Below are 9,130 nucleotides of genomic sequence, written 5' to 3'. Positions count from 1 at the left end.
TTTGATGGGCGATTTTAATATCGATCTCATGAAATGTAACTCCAAAAACAGTTCAAAAGAATTTATAGAAACATTAAAGTCTGCTTCGTTTTTACCATTAATCTCCAAGCCTACCCGTGTCGCCAGCCAATCGGCTACCCTCATAGACAACATTTTTTTGAAATGTTTTTCCACTTCCTGAGTCTGGTATCGTCCTCTCAGATATCACTGACCATTTTCCTATATTTGCTCAGGTTCCAATTAAACTGATTAAACAAAATAATTACTATAAGCGTCGTAAGATCACTGCAGATAATCTTACAAGTCTCCAAAACAGTTTAAATGAAATCGACTGGTCTTCTGTATACAACACTACCGATGTCAACTTGTCTTATGACTATTTCATATCTACTCTTACCTCCGAAATCGATAACTATATTCCCCTGCGTAACATAAAAAATAGATATAAGCAAATTCCAAGGCTCCCGTGGGTAACCCAGTCTATATTACGATCTATAAATAGGAAAAATAATTTGTTTTATAAATATAGATGTAATTTCACTGAAAAAAATAAGAAAAAATATGTTTCATACAAAAACACGCTCACCAAATTATTACGTACGCAGAAGAAAATGTTTTATGTTAATCAGATAAGCAAATACAAAAAATGATATTAAAAACACATGGAAAACATTAAAGAATGCTATGAATACATCTAACAATTCATCTAATATTTCTGAAATTCGGTGGGGCAATGCCTCCAGCAACACTCCCGCTGGCATGGCGGAAATTTTCAATGACTTGTTCTCTTCAATTGGAAAAAAATCTTTCTCAAAATATTCCACTTTCTAGTAAATCTTTTAATGATTTTTAAGATACACCTAACTCCAATTTGAAAGAAGGAAAAAGTCCTGGCCATGACGGAATTGACAACTATTTGATAAAAAACATAATTCCTCAAATAGTGGATCCCTTAGTACACATTATCAACTCATCGCTTACAACTGGCCATGTGCCAAATAGCATGAAAATTGCGAAAGTAATTCCTATTTACAAGAAAGGGGAGAAGGATGATGTCAATAACTATAGACTCATATCTTTATTATCTTCTATTTCTAAGATTCTTGAAAGAATAGTTTATATCAGGACAGTACGTTTTCTTAAAACCTGCGACATATTCTCAAACTTTCAATTTGGATTCAGGAAAAATAACAGCACAACACACGCACTACTTGCCCTCATCGACAAAGTCACACACGCACTCGACACACTTTCACACACAATAGGTATCTTCTTGGACTTCTCCAAGGCCTTTGACACGATTAACCACGGAATACTTCTCGCCAAACTGTCTCATTATGGAATGCGTGGAAAGGCCTTGGAGTGGTTCACGAGTTACCTATCAGTAAGATCCCAATTTGTACATGTCAACGGCTTTGACTCTCAAAGTAAAACAATTGCATGTGGTATTCCACAAGGGAGTTTATTAGGCCCATTGTTATTCATTATGTATATTAATGATTTGCATAGATCCTCGGAGAAACTATCATTCATATTATTCGCGGATGACTCTAACCTTTTTTTTTCTTACCCTGACCCAAACATTTTAATAAGAACAGTCAATGAAGAACTGAAAAAGGTTATACAATGGATATACGCAAATAAATTGCCATTAAATATTCAAAAAACAAAAGATATGCTTTTTAGTAATTCTTTAGATAGCCTCCCAGGCAAAATAACATTTGATACTACTCCCTTAGAAGAAGTTTCTTCCTTTAAATTTCTTGGTGTTTGCGTCGATAACAAGCTTTCATGGAGGAATCATATTGATAACATATGTAAAATTATATCATGTAACATAGGCGTAATGAATAGATTAAAATATTACCTTCCTTCATCTGCATTATTAACTCTTTATTCTAGTTTGATACTACCTTATTTAAACTACGGGATTCTTGCTTGGGGTAATACACATCAGATGTTACTTGATAAATTTCTTTTATTGCAAAAGACTTGTTTTTAATTTACATACCCGAGAACATACAGATGCTTTGTTTTCTGACCATAAAATATTAAAAGTAAATGATTTGTATGTGTTTCAACTTGGCCAGTTCATGTTTAATTACAACAGTAGCTTTTTACCTAAAATACTCCACGATTCATTTCATCGAAACAGTCATGTTCATAACTATCCCAAGCGACGATCCGACGAATTTCATCTTGCATTAATGAGAACCGCACATGCCCAAAATACATTTCTTTATACCGGACCCAGACTTTGGAATAATTTAGATAATAGTTTAAAAGATTCCCCCAAATTTGTAACATTTAAATACACACTCAGAAAATATTTACTTTCTACTTATAATCTTAGATAATCTAAATTGTTTTGATTCATGCTTGAGCTTTCACCTGTCCTGATGTCGCAGCGCTTGGCGTGTTCTGTGTGCAAACTTCTCTTCTTTCTTCTCTCCTCTTCCTTTCCTATCTTTTGTTCTTCGTAGACTTGTATTGTTACCGTCTTCTCTCCTCTCGGTAATGTCTCGCGTGTCTTTCAGTGTATATGCGTGTGGGTAATCGAATGTGTGTACGAACGTGTTGTCCCTGTCATATTTTCCCGGTACACGTGGTTCAGTGAGCAGTGTAAGGGCACTAGCATTGGTATTCTATATTTTTTTCCCAACCGGTGTATCTCAAAATAATGACATGTATATTGTTATAGAATAGTATGTAATTTACTCATTATTTATCTAGCGATCCACGTCCAACAAGCTTTGCTTTTTAGTGGATCACTATTTTCCATAATCGAATTTATTTTCCGCTCGCCCACGAAGTATTTATACAGTGTTTTTCCTAAATATTGTACATGCTATATGTTGTTCTATAATTTGTCTCGTATATATATATATATATATATATATATTACATGAATCTTTTGCAAACGTTTGAACAATATTTCATCACATGCATACTTTGTACTATGTTTGTTTGTTTTTTTTTTTCGATGATTGGAAATAAACTATGATTGAATTGAATTAAATTGAATTGACTGCACATTACTTGAATATGAGACCATTCTGAAGCAAATAATTTTCACACAATAATAGATACATAATGCACTCTTAAATGAATCCCACAGGGATTGGAACAATCATCCCCCAGCATTCCCACTAATTCCCACTGATCAGTTACAAGCCATCCCCTTTAAATCTAGCATTTTTTTCTGAGATTAATGGAGATTTTAAAATTAGTGATTGCTGCGTTCTGTTCTTTAATAGTGCTGAATACTGGTGTCCTTGCAGTACAGACTGACATGTAGGTTAATAGATTGTAATTCTAAATTATCCGCTGTTGAAATTTTGCAAATTGATTACTAAACTGTTGCATACATGAATGTTGTTTAGTTACTGTAAAAAAGAAAAATATATCATGATCAATTGACTTATAATTTATATTGATATCTTTTCTTCAGGAATGCTGTTCAAAAAAGGACTGTCGACTATGCACTGTTGCAAATGATGTGTTAAACATTGACAAATTGGTTTTGAGTACTATCGAATGTAGCTATATGTAATTTGTTATTCAGACATTACAGATTAAAGGATCGGTGTTATTATCTGAAAATTTCACACGGCTACGTCCAACACCGTAAAATGTACGTCCGACACCTACATACTCTGATAATTAACAAAGCTTCCAGAACAGAATTATACATAATACTGGTACATTGTATCTAGCTCAATCCTTCATACATTCAAAACTGATATCAGTTTTACTCGCACATCACAAGATTCTGAACATGAATATTCAAGTCTGAAAAAATCCGTTTCGTCGCCATACGTCCGACACCATGGTATTTCTAACACATTTCTCCAACTTGAAACTCGGTGCCACTACACTAAAGTGAGTTTATAATACTAAGACGTTTTATACATATCATGCACACTTAGAAACAGAAATAGGCCTACCCCCATTGACAATAAAGATGCGGGTCTTGAAAGTATCTAGAATGTACATCCGACTTAAAGGAAATGTCGAGGAGAGAATGCACGGACTATTTATTTTGCTTTTTCTTTCTCTTTGGGTGGGGGGGGGGGGCATGCACCTTCTGAGCACATTTTTAACTTACATTTTAAACCCTTGGCGTGTCTAGTTAATGATTTGTGTGTTTATGTGTGTGTGTGTGTGTGTGTGTGTGTGTGTCTGCTCCCAAATCAGGAAGTGTTCCAAGGGGGTCATGGGGGCCATTTTGACGGCCATCTTGGATTTTCAACGAAAATTAGTATTTCCATAACTTTTGAATTACTCAACATACCGGGAAAAATAAACTTATTTTTTCGTTAGAGTAAATGTGGAATGAAGAATCAATTGAGATGGATGTATACATGATTAAAGCAATTTCGATACAAGAAAAGTCCAAAAAAAGATTAACTGTCGTTTACAATGAAAAATTGTCAAAATAGTCTGTTTACATACATGACAAACTACACACCTCACAAAAGTAACTAACCACATGGTCTTTAGATCATAGCTCAAATGTGTTGTATCGAAAAGCATTCAACATTTCATATGTATATTTGTATATGTGTCATGCTATATATATATATATATATATATATATATATATTTATATATACATGTATATCTTTATATGTGTGCGTGTGTATGTGTGTGTCCATGCCAATTCAACCTAAATTGTTACAACTCATTTGTCGGTACCTCGGATTTAAATTCGTTTGGCGAACAATAAATGACGACACCTACGCTTTGTCATCAGATGTCATATAAACCGACCGTTCCATAATCACATGCCCGGAGGGTACCCAAAATATCACTCAGTGATTTGATTTGACTTGATTTATTCGCAAAATGCATAATTGATATACATTATTCACAAATATGCACATAGTTTATACACGAAATATGTTATTATACATTTTTGTGTGGATCGTCATAACCTATGAGTGTCTTGACTGGGACGTGCGGTATGGATAACGGACACATTATTATTATGTACATAAACATCATTCAAACTAGAATCGGAATTTGTCAACACTGGCAAATTAGGTGATCCAATATTTTCTGAAATAAATGATTTGAGTCCTGACAGCAATACAGATGACCCGACCTGTTTCATCTGTCATTAGGGGCAGTTGGCAGTTGAGATTTTAATGCAGAAAAGGAACCTGTCAAACCTGTCAGATTTAAAATGGAAAGGGCATATTATGCTACCAAAGAGACAAAATGAAAATTTGGTATCTTTGAACCTCATTTTCACATACAAGATGGCGTTTGAGGAAAATGAAATGATTCTCTTGACAAGGTCTATATCTGTGCAAAATATGGGGGGGGGGGCAATATGCCATGAATTTAACAAGATACAAGAGGAATTTGGTTTGATCCTTGACCCTACTTTAGAAAGACAAGATAGCATCTGATCAGATAGTTGTTACTTCAGGAAACGATCCATATGACATGGGCTAAATGTGTGCAAAATGTAGGAATAATAAGGCATGTAATTACCAAGACAAAGTAATCTTGACTCTTGACCTTACCTCGCACAGCCAAGACGGCATCTGTGTCAAAAGTAATTGTTTTATGAAATAATCAAGGTAGCATGGTCCATTTATGCACAAAATCTGGCCCCGATTGAGCATTTAGTAAGCAAGAGACAAAATAAAGAATATTTGTGACCGTGCACGTCAAAACGAACGTAAAGTCGCACAGACTGATTTTGCGTGAGGACTGAAAATAAGTGAAATGGGTCAACCTAGCGGAACTTGACTCTTTCATATTTTCTGAAAGAGCGGGTTTTCATTTACATTATGCTAAAATTTGGTATCATAAAACGGGCAGGAAAGTGTGTTTTTTTAGCAGTTTATCTCGAATATGTTTTGGTAGAAAAGTGTGATTAGGCGTGTCTTTAGAATCCCTTTTTCATTTCTGAAAAACCTTGTCCACACTCTTCACTTTCAACTCTAATAACTTTTGAAAGGATAGTGCTACTGCTTTGAAAGGTGGCATTGATTACGGACAGAATGTGTTAATGAGGCATGCTAAATTTACTTTAATCTAACAATCCCTTCATTGCTGTTACTCTGGTGGTTTACTTCCTGTTTTTTTGTTCCATTCATCTCACAGCCAGCACGGTTTGGTAAAGATTAAGCGCTTGAATAGACACTGTACTTCAGAGCCTCTTTTCTCAGTTTACACTTTTCCTGAGTTTGTGCTTTCTTTCCAATATTTAGATAGGTTAGGAGGGTCCATTTGATTTGAGTTATACATCATTTTAAAGCTTAAAGTCTGCTCTTTCAGAATATGGTCTGAACTAAAAATTCATGTCTAGCGACTTTTTGTTCGTTTTGAGGTGCATGGTCACATTTGACCTTTGAACCACATTTGCACAGCAAAAATGGCGTCCGACCAAAGCGTTGTTATTTTACAAAATGATCCATCTATCGAGGCCCATGTGTGTGCAAAATACGGCGGTGATACCATATATACTAATGAGGTTACAGAAGGAAGTATATTTTACCTTTGACCCCACTTTACAGAGCCAAGATGGCATCTGAACAAAAAGTTGTTATTTTGTGAAATGATTCTTGCAATATGGTCCTTACGTGTGCAAAATATAGGAAAGATTGGACGTGTATTCACCAAGATACAGGATTATACAGTTTTGACCTTTGACCCTAATTTACTTATCCAAGATGGTGTCGGAGGAAGCAGTTGTTATTTTAAGAAATGATGTTCGTGACATGAACTAAACATGTGCAAAATATGGGGTTGATAGCCATTGTTGTTCTTGATCTATTGCACAGAAAGTGAAAGAAAGAAAGAAATTAAATAAAAAATTAAGTTATTGTATAGACATTTGAAGAAGACGAATAAATGGATCAGAAAAAGATAAAGTTAGGAAGGGAGGATAAGACTTACCAAAGAAAAAGAAAAATATAAGGGTTTAAAAAAAAAGCAAAAGAATTGACAGGGGTGAGCCTCGAACCCAGGACCTTTAGATTAGAAATCCGATGTGCTATCGACTGAGCTATTTCATCCCCCGTAGGCTGTATGTTAAGCAAAATGACGCTACATCGAAGCCAAGTGCCAATTTCAACCAAGTTTCTCGACGTGATTTGACAAGGTTACTTTCAATCGATTTTTACGAGGTGATGACGTCACCAAATCAAAATTCTTAGGTTACGTGCCAAAAGGATCAGTCAACAAGCTAAAACATACTGAAATCTGGGTGAAAATCGGCAAAGGATAAGTGAGATACTCTCGAGTGAACTTTAAATATGATGACGTCATTTTGAAAATTTCACTGAGGAATTTGATATCTTTCAATCATTTTGCAAGCATCCGGCACCCATGAAATGATATCTACAGCTCACCTGCTTTCAGAATATTTAAAGAAAATGGGGGGTCACTGTACATCCTGACGAGTAAAATCGGGTAAAAAAATGGCGGTTTTTGGCATATTTGCACTGTATATCGCCATTGACGCGCTCACGGAATTTTAACTTTGACGGGACTGTATGACGTCATATTCCGTTAGATTGACTTGAAACTCGGTATAATTATTTCTTGATATCTTAGACGTGTGATTCATGTGAAAAAAGCGGAAATTTCTATTGCATACGAGCTATGCGTGCGTATATGCGCCAAATGACCTAAAACGTGTGCAAAACAATTTTGAGCTCGATTGGAAAATGTTAAAATTTCGTTTAGTATGAACATGATCATAATAATATGTTATGATATGAATCGATAGAGATTGACTTGAACTATATGAGAGGTAATTTTCATTGGGAAATTCCATTCCATTAATGAGATACGAATGTGAACGTGATTTCAGATAATGATGTCATAATGACGTCACGGTTGACTGACGACACTGATACATTAGATCTGTCGTTCTTAGGACATGATACATATATGGTATAAGTTTGAAAGTGATAGGCGAAGGACTTTCGAGTTAACCTCTGCACAAGATTTGAGGAGAAAGAAATAAAGAAGAAGAAGAAGAAAGAAAGAATCAGTACAGATACAGAAGGTGATCCGCGATGATACTCGGATCACCTAATAATGCAGAGTCGTGTCGAGAGAGCCTTCCCGCAAGTCGGATTTCCGAAACGGTGCCTTGAACATCTTCCTTTGATAGCGGTGACACATGCCCAATTTGGGGTTGATTGCTCAAAAAATGAGAGTAGTTCGATCCACGATACTTTTAGGAAAATTTGCCGTTGCCATGGTAACGCATTATGCGACACTAACAAAAATGGTACTTGCACATCTACCTTAGATCGCGGTCACACATGCCAAATTTGGGGGCAATTGCTAACAAAAATGAGAGAGTAGTTCGATCCACAAGATTTTGTAATGGACTGACTGACCGACCGACCGGCCACCCGACCTCAGAGTGATTCCTATATACCCCCATACACACTATGTGCGCGTGGGGTATCAAAATGGGCAGAGCATTAAACTCATGTACGTACCACCGGGGTAAATCCGTAACGAGGAGTGAGGGGATGATCGGCGATGGTCATCAAATACAATCACGATTACAACCCCGTCCTCCAGGATAGATGCCCTTGGATATGCCCCTGCATAGCAGGATAGACGCCTCTGCATAGCACCACACATGCATTATTGAATTCTGTAGAAAAAAGTGGCACATGCTATCAATAAATCTTCACACCTCATAGATCATAGGTTTGTTCCTGGACTTCTCCAAGGCCTTCGACGCCATTAATCATTATATTCTACTTGATAAATTACATCATTACGGAGTCAGTGGGAAGGCCTTGGAGTAGTTCAGGAGCTACCTCATGAACAGGAAGCAATATGTCTCTTTAAATGGTTGTGATTCACAAATGTCAAATGTTAAATGTGGGGTACCACAGGAAAGTTTATTAGGTACGCTTCTGTTTCTTGTTTACGTAAATGATTTCTGTATATCATCAGATGTTCTTTCTTTCATTCTCTTTGCGGATGATTCAAATTTATTTTTTTCGCATAATAATCCTCTTACCCTTGTAAATACATAAAATTCTGAATTAGAAAAAGTCGCTCAATGGATAAAAGCTAAAAAGTTATCTCTGAATCTTCAGAAAACAAAATATGCGCTTTTTAGCAACTCCATAGAGGC

Source organism: Diadema antillarum, unplaced genomic scaffold (genome assembly GCF_040938485.1).
Source record: "Diadema antillarum isolate AM-2024a unplaced genomic scaffold, OU_Dant_1.0 scf00000014, whole genome shotgun sequence".
NCBI lineage: Eukaryota > Metazoa > Echinodermata > Echinoidea > Diadematoida > Diadematidae > Diadema > Diadema antillarum.
Note: the sequence above shows the minus strand (reverse complement) of the source record.